At 37.1% G+C, this 20746-nt stretch overlaps 1 non-coding gene across 1 annotated transcript; it reads right to left on the bottom strand.

The window, feature by feature from the left end:
- Positions 1-1264: 1264 nt before the first annotated feature.
- Positions 1265-1371, bottom strand: LOC127076896 (small nucleolar RNA R71). The gene has a single exon (XR_007786912.1). It is a non-coding gene; the product is annotated as a small nucleolar RNA R71 (small nucleolar RNA).
- Between the last annotated feature and the right edge of the window lie 19375 nt (positions 1372-20746).

The raw sequence follows: 20746 nt of genomic DNA, 5'->3' as shown, positions 1-20746 counted from the left end.
CGCTTTATTTATTTATTTCCCGCATCGCTTTTATTTTATTTATTTCCTGCACTCGCTCTTATTTTATTTATTTTTCGCACTCGCTTTACTTTATTTATTTTCCGCACTCGCTTTACTTTATTTTTTTTCCGCACTCGCTTTACTTTATTTACTTTACGCACTTTACTCGCCCTCTACGCCTCACATTCTAAAACAAAATTTTCATCATGATTAACACCGTTGTGTTTGTTTGTGTTACCATGTCTAGCTAAATCTTTTAAAGGTTAGAATGTAAGGATCGCGGTTAAAGTAATCTTTCACATATTGAAATCTGTAGAAATACTTAAAAGGTTGTTTTGATTTTTAACTTGAGTTTTCTAAAACAGACTTGGTTAGTTTTAACTATTCGAGGAGTGCGAAAGCACCCTGGCTTAGTAACTAGGAATTTTTATCACTTTAAGGAAAAACTATTTTTGAAACTGTTTTCGAACGCGTTGATAGATTTAAAATCAGGAAACTCCTTGGGTAAACTTTCCAAATCAAAATCACTTTTCGACTAAGTTTACGAGTCTCATTTCTTAAAAATAGGTTTACTACTTTAGCGTTCTGCGCACCTTTTATAAGTGACAATAAAAGGCCTTAATTTAAGGGTAAACTCGGTTCTGAATACGCGAAAGCGACATTTCCTGTTAAATGGATTCTTTTCAAGAGTAGAAAATATTGCCTCATAAGTAGTTCTATTTAGACAATCGAAACATCACTTAACTGACGTGAATTACATTCAATCTGTCTTTACCTGCATTTATTATTTACCATTATTTTGCAAACCCAATTTCTCTTTTATACCACCTTAGATAAACACCATAAAGATAGTAATTGATAGATTGACGATTGGTCTCTGTGGGATCGATATTATTTTATATTACTTTGACGTTATTCGTGCACTTGCGAATCGACAATGATCAAGTTTTTGGCGCCGTTGCTGGGGACCAACTTCGTCAAATTTCGTACCCTGTTGTTACATCGTATAGACTAAGGCATTATTTACTGGTAAATGCGAAGAACTCGTAGTACCGGAAATTTAGTAGATCCTTTAGCGGAACCCGAACGTTATACTCGCACACACCTCTTACTCATCTGAATTAAGAAAGCTATGGCTGAGAATCGCGATAGGAGACCTCTTAAGGAATTCGCCCAACCCTCTGATGAGGAACCTAGTTCGAGTATAGTAAACCCTTCTTAGGAGAGTATTCCTTGCTAGATATTTCCCCTTAGTAAGACTGCTGTTCTTCGAAACCAAATAACTAGATTTGCTCAAAACCAAGGAGAATCGCTTTTCGAAGCTTGGGAGAGATATAAAGAGCTATTAAGAGTCTGTCCACACCATGGCCTAGAACAATGGCTGATCGTTCGTACCTTCTACAATGAACTCCATTATAACACCAAGATGAGCATCGACGCTGCCGCAGGTGGCGCGCTGATGAACAAACCTTATCTGGAAGCTTGTGACCTAATTGAGGATATGGCCCAAAACCATTATCAATGGGGAACTGAATGAGCATCAATAGAGAAAAAGGAGACACAAGGTGGAATACATGAGGTAAGCTCTTTAGACATGATGCAGGCGAAAATGGACGCTTTAGCCCTTAGGATCGAACATATGTCTACAAACACTAACACCGTAGTAGTAGTCCATATAGAGTGCAAACTATGTGGATCTAAAGGACACGAATCGGCGGAGTGTAACCTTTTGAACGAACTAAATACCGACCAAGTGAATTACGCCCAAGGTAACCCATTTTCAAACACTTACAACCCTGGATGGAAGAATCATCCAAATTTCTCCTATAAAAACCAGAACCCTATCCAAAATCATGCACCTCAGAGACCGAAAGGTTATCAAGCCCAAAAACCAAATCAACCTATGCAAGTTGTGCCCCAGAAGTCTAACCTTGAGAAGATCATGGAAAGCTTTATATCGGGCCAGACTCAGCAAAATAAAGAATTCCTAAACTAAAACATTCACGTAAACGAACTTATAACGCAATTAGGAACCAAGGTTGATCAGATAATCACTCATAACAAGATGCTTGAAACCCAGATCTCACAGGTAGCACAAAACCAAGCCCTACAAACTACACCTGGAGGCCAATTTCCTGGACAACCTCAACCAAATCCTCGAGGGCAAGCTAACGTTATCTCGTTATGAAGTGGGACCGCTTATGAAGGGCCTCAGAACCCAGCAATGAGCGAGTCCAAAACTTCTAAAGAGAATAGTCCTACCAACCAAGAAGAGGAACTAAAGGAACCTGAGAAACAAACCAACCAAGAAGGTGAAGCCAAAGATAAAACTTACAAACCACCACCCTCGTACAAACCACCAATCCCATATCCGCAAAGACTTAAACAAACCAAAGTCAATAACCAATACCAAAAATTTATAAAAGTGATAGAAAATCTTCATGTAGAGATTCCTTTCACCGAAGCTATCACCCAAATTCCGTCTTACGCCAAATTTCTCAAAGACATCTTAACTAACAAGCGTAGGCTCGACGATCCAAAACCCTTGGAATGCAACTTTATTTCTGAGGATAAACTTGCTAAGAAGGAGAAAGACCCTGGTAGTTTTTCTATACCTTGCATTTTAGGGAGTCATGTGATCGACAAAGCTTTTCTAGACTTAGGCGCTAGTGTAAGTTTAATGCCCTTAGCTGTGTGTAAAAGGCTAAACTTAGGAGAGTTACAACCAACTAAGATGTCCCTTCAATTAGCCGATAGGTCTGTTAAGTATGCTGTAGGCATTTTAGAAGACATCCCAGTTAGGATCGGTCAACTTTATATCCCAACAGACTTTGTGGTCATGGATATCAAAGAAGACGAAGATATCCCTATCCTTTTAGGTAGACCATTCTTATCAACAGTCGGAGCTATAATAGATGTCAAAAGAGGGAAATTAACCTTCTAAGTAGGGGACGAAAAGACCGAGTTCATTCTTTCGAAATTCCCGATGGCACCAATTCTAGGAGACGCATGTTATGCGATCGATATCATAGATGAGTGCATAAGAGAATTTGATCAGGGAGAACCTAAGATCGAACCATTTTCAAACCCGAATGAAAAGGATGACGAGTTAGAGGAAACTGAACCTCACGAATGTTTGGATCTTACTCCAGACCCTTCACCTAATTCTCAAAAACCAGCCCAAGAACTTAAGGAACTACCCAAGAACCTAAGATATGAGTTTTTGGATGAAGAAATGAACTGCCCAGTAATAGTTAGTGCCACCTTAAACCAAGACGAGACGAATCAACTCTTGAACGTTTTAAGAAGATACCCCTCTGTCTTAGGGTACAACATATCTGATTTAAAAGGTATTAGCCCATCCGTGTGTATGCACAGGATCTCACTAGAGGAGGGTTCAAAACATTCCAGAGAACATCAGAGACGAATCAACCCTGTGATGAGCGAAGTGGTGAAGAAGGAAGTCCTTAAACTATTGGAAGCTGGTATAATCTATCAGATTTCTGATAGTAAGTGGGTAAGTCCTGTACATGTGGTACCCAAGAAGGGAGGCATCACAATTGTGCAGAACGAAAAGGGAGAGCACGTCGCTAAACGCATAGAAGGAGGATGGCGTATGTGCATAGATTATAGGAAGCTCAATAAGGCAACTAGGAAAGACCATTTCCCCCTTCCATTCATAGATCAAATGCTGGAGCGTCTTGCCAGACACTCTTACTTTTGTTATCTTGATGGATATTCTGGATTTTTCCAAATACCCATACACCCTGAGGATAAAGAGAAAACAACCTTTACATGTCCTTACGGAACATTTGCTTACAGACGAATGCCGTTTGGACTCTGTAATGCGCCAGCTACTTTCCAACATTGTATGATGTCAATCTTCACAGATTATCTCAACGGAATCATGGAAGTATTTATGGACGACTTCTCAGTGTGTGGATTAGACTTTGAAGACTGCCTTATTAACCTTGAGAAAATCCTAGAGAGATGCGTAGAAGTTAACCTTGTGTTAAACTGGGAGAAGTGCCACTTTGTGGTTAAAGAAGGCATAGTGTTAAACCAGTTAAAACAAGCATTAATTTCAGCACCTATTCTACAAACCCCGGATTGGACTAAACCCTTCGAAATAATGTGTGATGCTAGCGATTTCGCTATAGGAGCTGTTTTAGGGAAAAGAAAAGATAAGAAACTACACGTAATATATTACGCTAGTAGAACCCTAGATGCCGCTCAATTAAATTATACAACAACAGAGAAGGAACTCCTAGTTGTAGTTTTCGCAATCGATAAATTTAGGTCTTATCTTGTAGGATCTAAGATTATAGTCTATACAGACCATGCAGCTATCCGTTACCTTCTGAGCAAAAAGGATGCAAAACCTAGATTACTCAAGTGGATCCTTTTGCTACAAGAATTCGACTTAGACATTAGAGACAAAAAAGGAACAGAAAATGTAGTTGCTGACCATCTTTCCAGATTAGAGCATTTAAAACCAGATCATTTACCTATAAATGATGACTTCACCAATGACAAACTAGTAGCTAAGATAGATACCGCTCCCCTTGAACCTGATAGAGACAACCTTGGGACGATTTCATAAATTAGCAGAGTACCATGGTACGCTGATTTTGTGAACTATCTAGCCGCTGATATCATACCACCTGACCTCAACTATCAACAGAAGAATAAATTCTTTAAAGATGTAAGACACTTCTATTGGGACGAACCACTCCTTTTCAAAAGAGGAACTGATAACTGTAAGACCCCAATTTTGGCCCTAAGATCTCCCATGGCATCATAACATTGCATTTGCATAGCCTCAAGGATCATAAGCATCTTGGTTCCCTTTGCCTTTGGGTGGGACTCCTTGTGATTGGTTTGAGATCACCAAGCATGCTCGAATTATATATCATTGTTTCTCTTATTTTTGTTTACTAACCAAAAGCACAAAAATGTGTCACTAACATCTTTTGTTTGAAGCTTGAGTATCATCCAAGACACTTTGTGGATTCTATTCGGGTGATCAGTCAATACAAGGGAATGACGTGGGTTACTTCCAACATGTTCCAATGGGATCTATTCATCATTCAGAATGCTAATCTTGAAAGAGTAAAAATCTGTTTCTGAGCTGTCATGCTCGCTAGGCGAGCAGCATGGTTCGCTAAGCGAACTGAACTGTCATGCTCACTAGGCGAGCAGATCCTTCGCTAGGCGAAGAGCACGCGTTTTCAGAAAATAATAGAAAGTTTTGGGCTTGAGTTGCCCTCAGTTGAGCCCACTAAGCCAGGAAATCAGTTATAAATACTAGAGTTTTCATTGAAACAAGGGGGGGAGAAAGAGTAGAAAAAGGGAGAGAAGGAGAGAGGCGAACTAATCTGCAGCAACCTCCAGGCAGCTCTGAGAAGTTCACTCTGACTCACACACTTTTTCGCCGCCATCTCACGCAAACCCTAACATCGCTTTGCAAACCCAGCCGTGCTATTCGATTTTTATCAGGTCTCCCTAATCAGATTTGCCCTTATTCCCATTACTTTCAATTTGAATGCTCTGAATGTATGAGGTATCGTTCAGTTTTGCCCCCCCCCCCCCCCCCCCCCCCGGGTTTAGATATCCATGAATGTGTAAACAATACCTTGAATGTTTAACCGTTTTGTTTCCGAGATGGATGCCATAGGGTTTGGGGTTTCTGAGATCGTACTGTTATCCATGAAGAACCTAAATCCCGCAGGCGCTCGCAAGCACCTTCGCTAGGCGAGCATGCGGCGAAGCTTCGCTAGGAGACGCAACAGCGATCGCGACAACATTTGTTTTCTCTGTTTGCTCTAATCTGTTTTGTGTTTGTCATGGCGTTGTTTTCCCCTGTTACTCTAACCTGTTTGTTGAGGGCTCACATGACCTTAGAAGAGACGGCTTTCTTGGTATTCCACTTTATTTGTGGGATACCACCTGGAGGTTTATTTCAATCACCTGTACTGATCTGCCCTCCGTTGGCGTGTTTACCTTATGCATGTTTGTTTTGTATTCCCTTGTTGTAGGTCTAGTAAGGTAGCGCCGTTCCCTAGCCTAAGACTGCCCTTTTGCATGAGCGTTCCTAAAACGCAAACAACTCATTGATTTTTCTTCTCCTAAGAACACGTTTACTCCTTTTACTACAGGCGAGTAAGTCTTCAAAGGTCGAGCATCCGGTAGATTGCGTAGTAACGTCGTTCGCCCAAAACCCTTAACCCGTAGTTAGTCGAACTACGTTTTGCTCTGATTTTCATCCCATATGAGATACGTAGGCATAAGACGCGATGTCTTAGCGAGCACACTAACCCCTAACCCATAGGTAGCCGAGCTACGAAGACTCTGATTCTCAGATTCAGATGAGATACGTATGCAATGGATGCGACATCCGTGCGAGTCCTTTTTTTTACCCTTCCTTTAGTAAGTAGTATATTAGATAAACATACACGCTTTTCTCATCCCTTCCATCATGTTTGCACAAATAAATTTTCACAAAAAACAACAACCTTTGCAACAAATGTGAAAAGGGCTCCCTAGGAGTACCTAGGATGCTTTGGGTGCCTAACACCTTCCCATTGCATAACCAACCCCCTTACCCAGATCTCTGACATTTTTACTAGTTTTTGATTCGATAAAACTTTTAGGTTTTTATTCGCTTTCTAACCATTCCTTTGGATAAATAGAAGTGCGGTGGCGACTCGACTTGTATGATTTACCTTGGATTTAGTCAATATCTCTAATGGTAACGAATACCCCGCTACAATAACATATTTCGACGTTGCGTCTCGGAAGAAGAAGTCAGAAACATCATAGAGCATTGTCATTCTTCACCCTATGGTGGACATTCAAGCACATCCAAGACATACGTTAAGATCCTTCAAGCTGGTCTTTATTGGCCGACGTTATGGCGTGATGTCCATGCTTATATTGTCCGATGTGACCGGTGCCAGCACGCTAGAAACATCTCAAGACGTGACAAAATGCCTTTGAAGAACATCCAATAAGTAGAATTATTTGACGTTTGGGGTATAGATTTTATGGGACCTTTTCCATCTTCATTGGAAAACAAGTACATTTTGGTAGCCGTTGACTATGTGTCCAAGTGGAAGTATCCAATGGAGAGATTAAGCAGATCTTAGAGAAAACTGTATCAATTTCTAGAAAAGATTTGTCTAAAAAGCTAATAGAAGCACTGTGGGCCTACAAAACTGCTTACAAGACCCCTATTGGAACTACATCGTACCAGTTGGTCTACGAGAAGTCATGCCACTTACCTTTTGAACTCAAGCACAAGGCATATTGGGCCATCAAGACCCTAAATTTGGATTACCTAGCATCTGGCAAGAAGCGAATCCTTGATATTCACAAATTGGAGGAACTTCGCCAGAACGCTTACGAGAATGCCGTTATATACAAGGAGAGAACCAAAGCTTGGCACGACAAGAGGATCGTGAAAAAGGAATTTAATATAGGAGACTCTATTCTTCTCTTCAATTCTAGATTACGTCTTTTTCCAGGTAAGCTGCGTTTGAGATGGACAGGCCCCTTTGAGGTGTCCAAAATCCTAAAATCTAGAGCAATTGAAATCCGGAACAACTCTTGTAATCCATTCGTGGTAAATGGACAAAGACTGAAGAAATACCAAGGAGGTGGCATACCCACAGAATGTCATGACCAAACTCTGACCGACCCTCAAGTTCCTACCTCTAACATATAAAGTTCGAATCGTCAAGCTAACGACGTAAAACAAGCGCTGCATGGGAGGCAACCCATGACTTCTTTTCCTTTACTTTACTACTTTTAATTTATATTTTTATTTGTTTTTATATATATGTATATCTATGTGGAGACTAACAGTTATAATATTTGTGATTTTAGGTGTCCTCTATTTATAATCTAACTTTTTAGGAATGGAAAATATCGACACCATGCCAGTAATCTTTCGTGACCTAGTTCAAGAGCAAGCACATCAGACTGTCACTGAGTCCTTGCTTGCGATCACTAATGAGCAGCAACGCATGCGACAAACTAATGAGCGTCACTTCGCTCTCATCGAGGCCACCCATGGATCTCTCCTAGGTCGCTCTCAGCAACTGCAGGAAGGACTTAGTACTCGAACTAGACATCGTCGACCCAGACATCCTGACCAGGGCGATGACGGTGACGGTACTGGTGCTCACCCCTAGCTCTCTCTCTCTCTCTACCAGGTTACTCCTACCCTATCTCATATCGAAACATTGAGGACAATGTTCAGTTTAAGTGTGGGAGGAGATTTTATCGCTTTTCATCTTTCCTTTATTTTTATTGCTTTTTATCGCTTTCCTTTACTTTTATCGCTTTTTATCGATTTTCCTTTATTTTTAGTATGTTTTGTTTATTTTAGTTGCTTGTTTTTCCCTTTCAATAAAATAACATGTGTCTGACGAGTCATCTGTGTAAGTGTATCCTTATTTCCCCCATTTCTTTAACCTTACCAAAAAAGTTTTTTAGCCAAGAAAATAGTACATCTTGAACATTCAGGCAATAAGATAAGTTTATAATAGGATGTAAAATACTTGGGAAAACTTTTTCTAAAAATCGGTATTGTCTTAACACCTTAGGCTTCATGATTATAAGAGTCGATCCCGATACCCCATATGTGGTAGGCCCAGTTTTTGTTCCAAATAAGTCCTTAAGTAGTTTATCCTAGCAGTCAGCTCCGGCTTAAGCATGCTCTACGTAGGGGACCGATGAAAATAAGTGAATGATCACAAAAATTTCTGCTTTGTTCTCAAATCGCATGAAAATCCGGGCTAGGTGACTCTCACACGGTCATTTAACCCAACAAAATAAAAACATATGCGGAATATGCAGAAGAAAAATAAAAAAATAAATAATAATAAGCCTATTTGTTTGTTGGTTCAGAGGTATCCGGTGCTGAACTTGGTAGGGTGGATTACGATCCAATCCCCCACAACTGCAAATTGGGTTAAATAAAGGGGTTACACCAACTCATGTATCGGAGCCCCATGCTTAGAAAAATAAAATAATAAGCCTATTTGCTTGATGGTTCAGAGGTATTTGGTGCTGAACTTGGTAGGGTGGATTACGATCCAATCCCCCACAACTGCAAATTAGGTTGAATAAAAGGGTTACACCAACTTATGTACCAGAGCCCCATGCTTAAGATCATAATCACTAACCGGTCACTTTACTATGAGTATGTATGGATAACGGGCTTAATGTGATTGCACTTGAATGAAAAGGACTTTAAGAAAACAAAAAGAAGGCTTAGGTATGGTGGGGTAATATGGATTGATTTGTATAGGAGCGAAGCCTACGACCGCAATTGCGGGAAGTGTCACTACAATACCCTTAGTTCGATTCGTTAGTACCTATCGATACATTCCTTAAATGAACTCGTAATTCTTTTTGCCTCGAATTAACTCTAGTTGATACTGATTTTCTTGCATAAACTATAAAGAGTTTTGCTTGAGGACAAGCAAAGGTTTAAGTGTGGGAGAATTTGATCACACCGAATTACACCGTGTTTTTGACTCGGATTTCACATGTTTATTAGGACTTTATTATCATTTTTTTTGTATTATGCTCTCTTTTCTCTTTTTTTTTCCAGATATTTAGCACTTTCGGACTCTTTTGGAAGAAACGAAGCAAAAAGGCCTAAAATTAGGGTTTTTCGGCGAAATTACACACATGGCGTTGCACATGGCGGCTGCTATAGGGGAAGCCATGAGTCATCAGCCCTCAACTAGGAGGTAACCTCCACGTTCCCATGATCCACCCTATTTACACACATGGTGGGCGCCATGAAGGGATGGCGGGCGCCACCTTTGGAAGTCACGTTCCCACTAAGGGGAAGTTGGAGGGCACCATGGTCTTTACAAGCTGCTGGAAACCTCTATAAATAATTCATTCCATTTCCTTTTCTAAATCATCCAACTTAGTTTTATAACACTAAGCATATATTTATCATTTGTAATAGCGATAATCCGTCACATCTGGGGGTTATCGCACCTTTGTGAAATTTAGTTGGGTCACTTCGAGTTGCTGTCGTCTTTAGCTTCAGGAGTCGGAGGTTTATTTTTGTACCAGAATCAAAGCCTCCGTTTGGAGCAGGTTCTTATTTATCGCTTTATTTATTTATTTCCCGCATCACTTTTATTTTATTTATTTCCTGCACTCGCTTTTATTTTATTTATTTTCCGCACTCACTTTACTTTATTTATTTTCCACACTCGCTTTATTTTATTTATTTTCCACACTCGCTTTACTTTCTTTATTTCCCGCACTCATTTTACTTTATTTACTTTACGCACTTTACTCGCTCTCTACGCCTCACATTCTAAAACAAACTTTTCATCATGATTAACACCGCTGTGTTTGTTTGTGTTACCATGTCTGGCTAAATCTTTTAAAGGTTAGAATGTAAGGATCGCGGTTAAAGTAATGTTTCACATATTGAAATCTGTAGAAATACTTAAAAGGCTATTTTGATTTTTAACTTGAGTTTTCTAAAACAAACTTGGTTAGTTTTAACTATTCGAGGAGTGCGAAAGCACCCTGGCTTAGTAACTAGGAATTTTTATCGCTTTAAGGAAAAACTTTTTTTGAAACTGTTTTCGGACGCGTTCATAGATTTAAAATCAGGAAACTCCATGGGTAAACTTTCCAAATCAAAATCACTTTTCGACTAAGTTTACGCGTCTCATTTCTTAAAAATAGGTTTACTACTTTAGCGTTATGTGCACCTTTTATAAGTGACAATAAAAGGCCTTAATTTAAGGGTATACTCGGTTCTGAATACGCGAAAGCGACAGTTCCTGTTAAATGGATTCTTTTCAAGAGTAGAAAATATTGCCTCATAAGTAGTTCTATTTAGACAATCGAAACATCACTTAACTAACGTGAATTACATTCAACCTGTATTTACCTGCATTTATTATTTACCTTTATTTTGCAAACCCAATTTCTCTTTTATACCGCCTTAGATAAACACTGTAATAATAGTAATCGATAGATTGACGATTGGTCTCTATGGGATCGATATTCTTTTATATTACTTTGACGTTATTCGTGCACTTGCGAATCGACAACGATCATGGATTAGCTTTGAGTTTCAAGCGAACCAGGATGAAAATATTTGTGTTTTTATCTCTTCATTATTCAACTTGTTAGTAGAGCTTTTGTTTTGGAAAAAGCTTTTGCTTTTAAAACCTAATTCAAACCCCCAATTTTCTTGTGTTTTTCACACCTTCAATTGGCATCAGAGCTCCGATTCTGATTGTGATAAAAAGTTTTTATCAACACCTTACAGTGTTCAGTACCGATCCAGTTGTGTGAGAAATAATGGTTGCTGCTAACGTTGTTAACAATAATGATAGAGATCATTACAGTGCTAAACCACCTATTTTTGGTGGTGAAAAATTTAAATACTGGAAAGACAGAATATAAAGTTTCTTTCTTGGTTACGATGTTGATCTCTGCGATCTCATAGTTGATGGCTATGTTCACCCAGTAAACGTTGAAGGAAATATTTTAGCAAGAAGTGCTATGTCTGATCAACAAAAGAAAGACTTCAAAAATCATCACAAGGCCAGAACCATTTTGCTCAATGTTATCTCTTATATGGAGTATGAGAAGATAACAAACAAAGATTTTGCCAAATCCATTTTTGACTCTCTTAGAATGACTCATGAGGGAAACACTCAAGTTAAGGAAACAAAGCCCTTGGCCTTAATCCAGAAATATGAGGCTTTCAAAATGGAAGATGATGAAAATATTAAACCATGTTCTGAAGGTTTCAGATGCTTGTTGCAGAACTTAAGGTTCTGGACAAAGGGTATTCTACAGCTGATCATGTCAAGAAAATTATCATAAGTCTTACCAAAAAATGGAGACCTATGGTAACCGCTCTAAATCTAACTAAGGATCTTAATATCACCAGTCTTGAAGAACTTGTTAGTTCTTTAAGAATCACGAGATTGAGTTAGAAGAAGATGAACCTCAGAGGAGAGGTAAATATGTAGCTCTGAAATCTAAGCTTGAGAAGACTAGAGTATATCAAGATGAGGAAGAATCAGAAGGATCTGATGAAGACTCAGAAGATGATGATGAACTGTTGCTAATCTCAAGAAGAGTCAATAGACTCTGGAAACACAGGCAAAGTGGTCAATGGAAATTCAAAGGAGTCAGAAGGATTACTGGTCGCTTTGAATCCTCATCTAGTCAAAAGACGCAAACTTCTATAAAAGAGTTTATCTATTTCGAGTGCAAGGAGCCAGGCCATTACAAGAATGATTGTCCCAAGCTGGAGAAGGACAAAAGGCCCAAGAAGAACTTCTCCAAAGTCAAGAAGAGGCTGATGGCTACCTGGGATGACTCAGAATTGAAGAAGAAGATTCTGACGAAGAAAAAGCTAATGTTGGATTGATGGCAACTACTGAGGATCCCACTAACTCCAAGGAACCAGAAGACAAGATTCTGTCAGAATCAGAACCAGAATCCGATTCTGAAGAGGTATATTATAATCTTTCTCGTTCTGATATCGAAAGTTGTCTTTTTGGAATGCTGGAAAAGTAGCAGAGTCTTCAAAGCAAATACAAGGACCTTAAACAAGTCCAAAAGCAAAATTTCAAAACTAGAGGAGGAAATAACTTCAGAAGCTTCTGGTACTAATTGCATCATCAAATATGACAAAGCATTCCAGTACTTTCTGGCTAAAAGCATAGATAGAAGCAAAATGGCTTCTTTGATCTATGGAGTTAGCAGAAATGGCAAGAAAGGTTTGGGTTGTACAAAAACTACAAAACCTGACGAAAGTCATAAGGTCAAACCAAAACCTCTAAATGTGCATTTCGTGCCTATTGGCAATGAGTCTGATATTTCTGCACAGACACAAAAGCATACTAAGGATAAGAACTTTGTTCTGAAACCTAAGTACCTTGCACAAATCTCTCATGATTACCCTTCTACTAAAATACCTAAAGTTGTGAGAAACTCTGGGAAAACTAACAAAAGAAGACCCAGAAAGTGAGTACCTAAGGATAAAATCATTTATCTTACATACATCCTTAACAGCTCATCTAAAACACCAATCATGGAACCTGGACAATGGATGCTGACGAGCAGAAGGTCTATGTTCCAAGATTTGGAACATAAGCCTGAAGGCTTTGTGGTTTCAGAGGAAACCAGAAAGGATAGATCATTGGCTCTAGAACCATTGGTCATGGGAGGAATTTTATCAAATTAAAATCATTCATTCATTTTAGGAGATGAAATGTACATTTCATAAATCCCCTAAATCCAATGATTTTAACTCAACAAAAGTCAAATCAACCTTGACCAAGGCCCAAACACATATTCAAACATCACAAATCAATACAAATGGCTCAACATAATTTTTACACAATTAATCAATTAAAAATCAAATTAAAAATGTATTTAAATTCAATTTAATTTGGTTAAAACCTAAAATCTCTTCAAAACACCAAATAAATAGCCAAGAGATTTATCCTAGGTCAAACAAGGTCAAAGGACCTTAGACAAAAAAATTCACGATTTTTAAAAAGTCAGAAGTATTTTTAAACAATTAAAAATATGCACAAAAACAATTAATTCATGAAAAATATCAAAATTAATCCAAAAAATAATTTTAATTCAGAAAATGAAAGAGGAAAATATTTAAAGATTTTTGGTGGAAGTGCCTTATTTTTTGGATTAAAAATGAATTAATATGAATTAAACAAAATAAGCTAATTAAAATATAAAATCAGAAATTAAATAAAATGAGAAAAAACAAGGGCCATCAAATCTCCCTCATTAATTGAGGTGTCAGACCTGATGGCCACACGTGCGGGTTCCACCATGCACCCAAGTCAACTTAATGTACGCATGGTAATGCAAAACAATGGTCCAAATTATAACATCCAAACATGATCAGATGGCCAGGAGGTGTGCCAACACACCACCGGAGCTAGGGCTCCGGTCATCTTCTTCGGTGACCTCCACCAAACTGGTCCAACTTCATTTAAATGGAAAATGACAAACAAGGACATCATTTCAAATAAAAAATGCTCAGGATCACGAATCTGACCTCAATTTTCTCCAATTCCAAGTTCATAAAAAGATACAGGAATTTGAATTTTAAGGATCATGAACTGAGTTTCTTCGATTTAACCTCAAAATAACTCAATCTTGTTGCCTACATTGGTAGGACTTCAACCAACCAAAAATCCCAAAGAATGGTGAAGAATTGAGAGAGAATCGAAGAGATGAAGTTTCTAAAAAATCACCTTCGAGTTGATTCAAATTCACTTGATCTTGATCTGGATTTGCTTATTTTCTCTTCCTCTTGTTTGCAGAAACTAATTGAGATGAAAAGGGAAGTGAATATCTGGAGTTTGAACTCCCAAACAGAAGATGAAGTTGAAGCTTGATTTCAAAAGAAATCTTCAGAAATTCTATGCAATGGAGGGTATGGATTGGTCTGGCAAAGCTTGGGCAAGGTCTTCCTCGAGTTCTGATCATAATGCTTCTCTATTTATAGCCAATGCATGTGGTGTTTACACACTTACATTCAAAAGTTCAAAAATAGCAAGTTTCTTCATGAGCTAGCATGGGTGTGCACAAATCCCAAACAATCATTTGCAAAGGTCCAAAATTATGCATAGGTCATGCTGAAAGTGTTGCATTAAGCCATGCATTGTTGAATTGAATTGGATCATGAAATTCTTCCAAATGGTACCTTACATTGCATCCATGTGTAAGTCCTTTAATTTTGATCAAAATGGGATGATCTTGGACTTTTTGAAAAGGTGAGATCAAGGGGAACAACTTTCACGTTGAAAACGTTTCCATTTGAAGCTTGGATCATGATGAATTTTGAGGTGGAAGTTTGGAAAATCAAACATGTTTGAAAATTTTCTAAGTACCAAGTCAAATGTTCATTTTTTCCACCTTAAATAACTTTTGATATGGACTTCAAATGAAAAACGTTCCCTCATAAAAGTTGTATCTCTTTCAAACCTCTTCCATTTGGCCATAAATTGGACCTCATTTGGATTTTGCATGAAGGAGTTATGCATTTGAGAAGTTGAGCAAAATCACTTGTTCAATGGTATTGGCCCAAAATGACCTATAATGTTTCTTCTTGGCACATGCATTTTCAAGTTGAAATTTGAACTTCCTACAAACATCAAAGTTTAAGTAGACATATTGAATTTGATCATGGAATTTGAATGACCTTCATCTCATAAACATTGAGCAAGTTATGGTCTTGGGAATTTTATCTCCAAACTAGGGTTCAGACAAAATGACCTATAATCTTTCACCATAAAAAATGAATTTCCAAGAAACATTAGCTATTGACTTCAACATGAAAGTTGTTTGGAATGTCATTTTGAGTAAAATTTATCTTGAAATCATTTTCATATGAAAAACATTGTAAGAGATAGTGTCTAGGGAATCCCAGTAAAAACCAGTTGACTTTCTCTGATCAACCACCATGAACTACCTTGCTAGCTTGATATTCTATTGACTTTTGGGACTCATGGAGGACCATATATGCATAAGATGATTTAATATGAAGTATCCCTTGAAATATTTGATCAGATGTTGAAGAAACTTATTGAGGAGGTCACACAAGATACCTAGATGGATTAGGGTTTCCAAGGCAAACAATCTTCAAACTCTTGATAAATTCTTGATCAAAATGATATTTGAAGATCATAGGGACCCATATATGATGTCTAGAGTCAATGTGAACCACTTCTTGATTGAACTCCTTGCATTGAGGGTCTCATACCCTAGGTAGGAACTTGATATAGCATGGGTGAACACACACACTACCTACAAAAGTAACAAACTATACATTGACATATTTTTTGTATTTGGTTTAGTGAATAATGAAAAAAAAGTATGATACAATCAAAAGTGTGCTTGGTGATCTCTCCTAATGCAAACCCAATGAATGAGGGATAAGGAGGATGTCAAGGTGTGATCCCAAAACCAATGCATATGTGAGATGGCATGAGGGATCTTAAGGTCAAAATTAGGGTCTTACATCAACATTTCTTGCTCAATCAAAGACATCCAATTGTACCACCACTATCTCCTGATCATTCTATGGTTGTTGATCTAATATTTCAGCTAGAACAAACCTCATTATACCATAATGCTCACTTTTGTAAATCACCAAACAAGCATGATTTTCTAAACCTTTATATTTGAAAACAACTTTTGCATCTACTTTTATTACTTTTTCTTATAAATAGACTATGGAGCATAAATGCTATATAAGTTGAAATTTTGAAACTAGAGGAAAATTAGTCATGCGACATTGTGCAATGTCTTTCAAATATTAAACGTCTAGGTAGTAAATTTATGTTCAATTTAAAGTCCCGTTCAGATTGATTAATACATCATCCGGGGCTACAATTTAGTTTCGACTATGAGGAGGCTTTTTCACCTATGCTCAAAATGAATATTGTAAGAACTAATCTTTCCATCGTAGATTTTGAATTATGGAAAATTCACTAGCTAGATGTCAAAAATATCTCGCTTCATGATGTTCTCAAAGAAGAAGCTTACACCAAACTTTCTAGTAGTATTCCCTCGTTACCTAATAATGTTTGCAAACTAAAGCATTATTTATATGAATTAAAACAAGAACCAATGATGTGGTTTGAAAAGTTTATACAAAGAAGTTATGATTCATCTCTATTTATACAAAGAACATCAAAAGGAATTATGATACTTCTTGTGTATGTGGAAAACATTGTCATTACTGGATTAGATTAAAAGGGTGACACTACAATCAAAAAATTATTGTATACAACTTTTCACACAAAATATCTTGAGAAACTTATTTACTTCCTGAGACTAGAATTACAAATCTAGAAAAAGGCATCTTTGTCACTTATTCAACTAACCACTGTCAGTGATGCAGTTCCACTTGATACTCCCATTAAAGTTAATGTAAAGTTAAGGAAGGATGAAGGTGAAATCCTTCAAGACCCAACTTTCTACTGAAAGTTGGTTAGAAGTCTCATCTCCCTAACCATCACAAGATTTGATATCTCATTTATCATCGATAAAGTTAGTAAAATCATCCAAAATCATAGACACTTACACCTTTCTACACAATATAATGAATAATCATATATTTACTAGCCACTTCTATATGAGGTATTTTATTTATTTCAAGTGCAATAATATAACTTCAAACATACGAATAAAACTAATTAGGGTGGATGTCCAGACAGTAGGAAGTCTACTAATGGCTGGTCTATATTTTTAGGAGTTGCCTATATCTCCCATAAATGCAAGAAACAATAAATAATTTCATAATTTTCTAGTAAAGTAGAAATTCAGTCCATTTATGCAGCATGCTCTGAGACTATTTCATTGCATGGCCTTATTTAAGAATTTGGTTACTCACAAACTTAACTAACTTTTTGCATGCTGATAACATAAGTATCATACAAATTAAAACAAATCATGTATAACATGAAATAATTAAACACATAGAAGTTGATTGTCAATCAATGAGAGAAGCTTATGACCATATTATTATCACACTACCTATTTCTTACATATGCTCAATTTGGTGGCTGTAAGACCCCAATTTTTACCCTAAGATCCCTCATGATATCTCATCATATGCATTGGCTTTGGGATCACACCTTGGCATCCTCCTTACCCCCTCATTCATTGGGTTTGCATTGGAAGAGACCACCAAGCACATTTGATTGTATCATACTTTGTTTTTCCTTGTTTACTAACCCAAATACCAAAAATATGTCAATGTATAGTTTACTTCTTTTGTAGGTAGTGTGTGTGTTCACCAAGGCATCATCAAGCTCATATCTAGGGTTTGAGACCCTCAATGCAAGGATACTAATCAAGTGATGGTTCACATTGATTATATATGGATCCCCATGATCTTCATTTATCATTTTTATCAATAACTCACCAAGAGTTTGAAGCTTGTTTACCTTGGAAGCCCTAATTCGTCTGGGTATCTTGTGTGACTTCCTCAACAAGTTTCTTCATCATTTGATCAAATATTTCAAGGGATACTTCATATTACATCATCTTATACATATATGATCCTCCATGAGTCCCAAATATCAGTAGAGTTTCAAGTTTGCAAGTTGGTTCATGGTGGTTGACTAGAGAAAGTCAACTGGTCAAAACTGGGGTTCACTAGACCCTATCTCCTACAGGTTTTGTCATTAGAAGATGATTCCAAGATACAAGATACTCCTTATAAAATTACAAATAACTTTCATGTTGAAGTCAGGAGCTATTTTTGCTTGGAAAGTCACTTTTTTATGATAAAAGATTATAGGTCATTTTTTCTGAACCCTAGTTAGGAGGTCAACTTCCAAGGATCATAACTTACTTAATTTTTGTGATATGAAAGCCATTAAAGTTTCATGATCAAATTCAAGATGTACTCTCCAACTTTTATTCTTGGAATAAATTCAAATTCAACTTGAAAATGCATGTGCCAAGAGGAAACATTATAGGTCACTTTGGGCCATTACCATTGAACAAGTGATTTTCCTCAACTTCTAAAATGCATAACTCCTTCATGTCAAATCCAAATGAGGTCTAATTTGTGACTAAATTGAATAATTTTTAAATATATACAACATTGATGAAGGAGTGTTTTCCATTTGAAGCTCATAGCAAACGTTATTCAAGGTGGAAGAAGTGAACATTTGGCTTGGTACTTAGAAAATTTTCATTTGTTTGATTTTCCAAACTTCCACCTCAAAATTCATCATTATCCAAGCTTTAAATGGAAAAGTGTCCAACATGAAAATAAATAAGACCCTTCATGCTCAGAATTAGGGACACCTTGCCCAAGCTTTGAACCTGTAATCCTAACCCACACCATTAGAGGACAATCTTGAAGGTTTTAAATTAAAAATCGAGTTTTAATTTCACTTCAGTTTTGAAGTTGAAACTCCAAGAATCCAAGTCCTTCCTTGATCCATTTCACTTGCTGCAAGCATCTGAAGTCAAGCCAAGGCCAATTGGAAGCAAGATCAAGCAACATTCAAGCTCCGTCAAAGGTGATTTTCCAAAATTTTCATCTCTTTGATTCTCTCTCAATTCTTCACCATTCTCTTTGATTTTTGGTTGGCTGAAATCCTACCAATGTAGGCAACAAGATTGAGTTGCTTTGAGGTCATATCGAAGAAACTCAGTTCATGATCCTCAAAATTCAAATCCCTGTATCTTTTTATATTCTTGGAATTGGAGAAAATTGAGGTCAGATTCGTGATCCTGAGCATTTTCTCTTTGAAATAGTGTCCTTGTTTTCATGTTCCATTGAGATGAAGTTGGACCAGTCCGGTGGAGGTCACGGAGCCCTAGCTCCGGTGGTGTGTTGGCACACTTCCTGGCCATCTGATCATGCTTGGATGTTCTAATCTGGGCCACTGCCCTTGATTATCACGCGTACATCACGTTGACTCAAGACTACCATGGAATGCGGGCATGTGGCCATCGAATCTTCCACCTCAATTAATGAGGGAGGTCTAATGGCCTTTTTTCCTTATCTTATTTTAATTTCTGATTTTATGTTTAATCCTTTTATTTTGTTTAATTCATAGAAATTTCACTTTTAATCCAAAAAATATGGGACTTTCACCAAAAATCTTTAAATATTTTTCTCTTTCATATTCTAAATTAAAATTATTTTTTGGATTCACTTTGATATTTTTCATGAATTAAATGTTTTTGTGCGTATTTTTAATGGTTCAAAAATACTCTTGACTTTTAAAAAATAGTGAAAGTTTTTGTCTAAAGTCCTTTCACCTTGTTTGACCTAGGATAAATCTCTTGGCCATTTATTTGGTGTTTTGAAGGGATTTTAGGTTTTGACCAAATTAAAATATATATTAATTCATTTTAAAATTGATTTTTAATTGATTAAACGCTTAAAAATTATGTTGAGTCATTTTTATGGTCTTGTGATGTTTGACTTTCTGTTTGAGCCTTGGTCAAGGTTGATTTGACTTTTGTTGGATTAAAACCATTGGATTTAGGGGATTGATGTACATTTCATCTCCCAAAATGAATGAATAGTTTTGATTTGATGAAAGTCCTACCTTGGTGAATTTGTGTTTCTATCTTCCCATCCCTCTTCATCTTCATCCCTATTCTTTACCCTTTCCTCATTGGACCAATGAAATCTCTAATGTCTTAAGGCTAATTGGTTGATTAATGACTGTGTGTCAGATGAACCAATACAAATATGACTGAGATAGGTCCCTCCCTCTTGATCTTTTTTTTAGTGTATGGTATGTTTTAGGAGTTTGATTCTTGATACCAAACCTCTAACATGCATTAACACCAAAATTCGTATTGCCCGACCTTAGATAGTTGTGACTTCTATATGAGTCCAATTACGATTACTTAACATAGAGCTAAATTTGACCCTAATGGCATAACATTCTAGTAAGTGAAATTGTAAGTCTCCCATTCTTCATGGAATTGTGTGGAGACTTGACCTTTTTTCCTTTCATGAGAGCTAGTGGCATAATTGTTGAATTATCCAAGTTGGAGCCCTTCTCATGGAAGATGTCTTGGTTTAAGGATTCATACTTGTAAATGAATGGTTGAGTGTTCTCCAAAGAATGACTTAATCAATTGAAAATCAACACTAACACTTGACTAACTTTTGACTAATCTTTGACCAATTCTTGTTAATATTGTTTTACTT

Source organism: Lathyrus oleraceus, chromosome 4 (assembly GCF_024323335.1).
Source record: "Lathyrus oleraceus cultivar Zhongwan6 chromosome 4, CAAS_Psat_ZW6_1.0, whole genome shotgun sequence".
Taxonomy (NCBI): Eukaryota; Viridiplantae; Streptophyta; class Magnoliopsida; order Fabales; family Fabaceae; genus Lathyrus; species Lathyrus oleraceus.
This window is presented reverse-complemented; position numbering and strand designations above follow the sequence as displayed.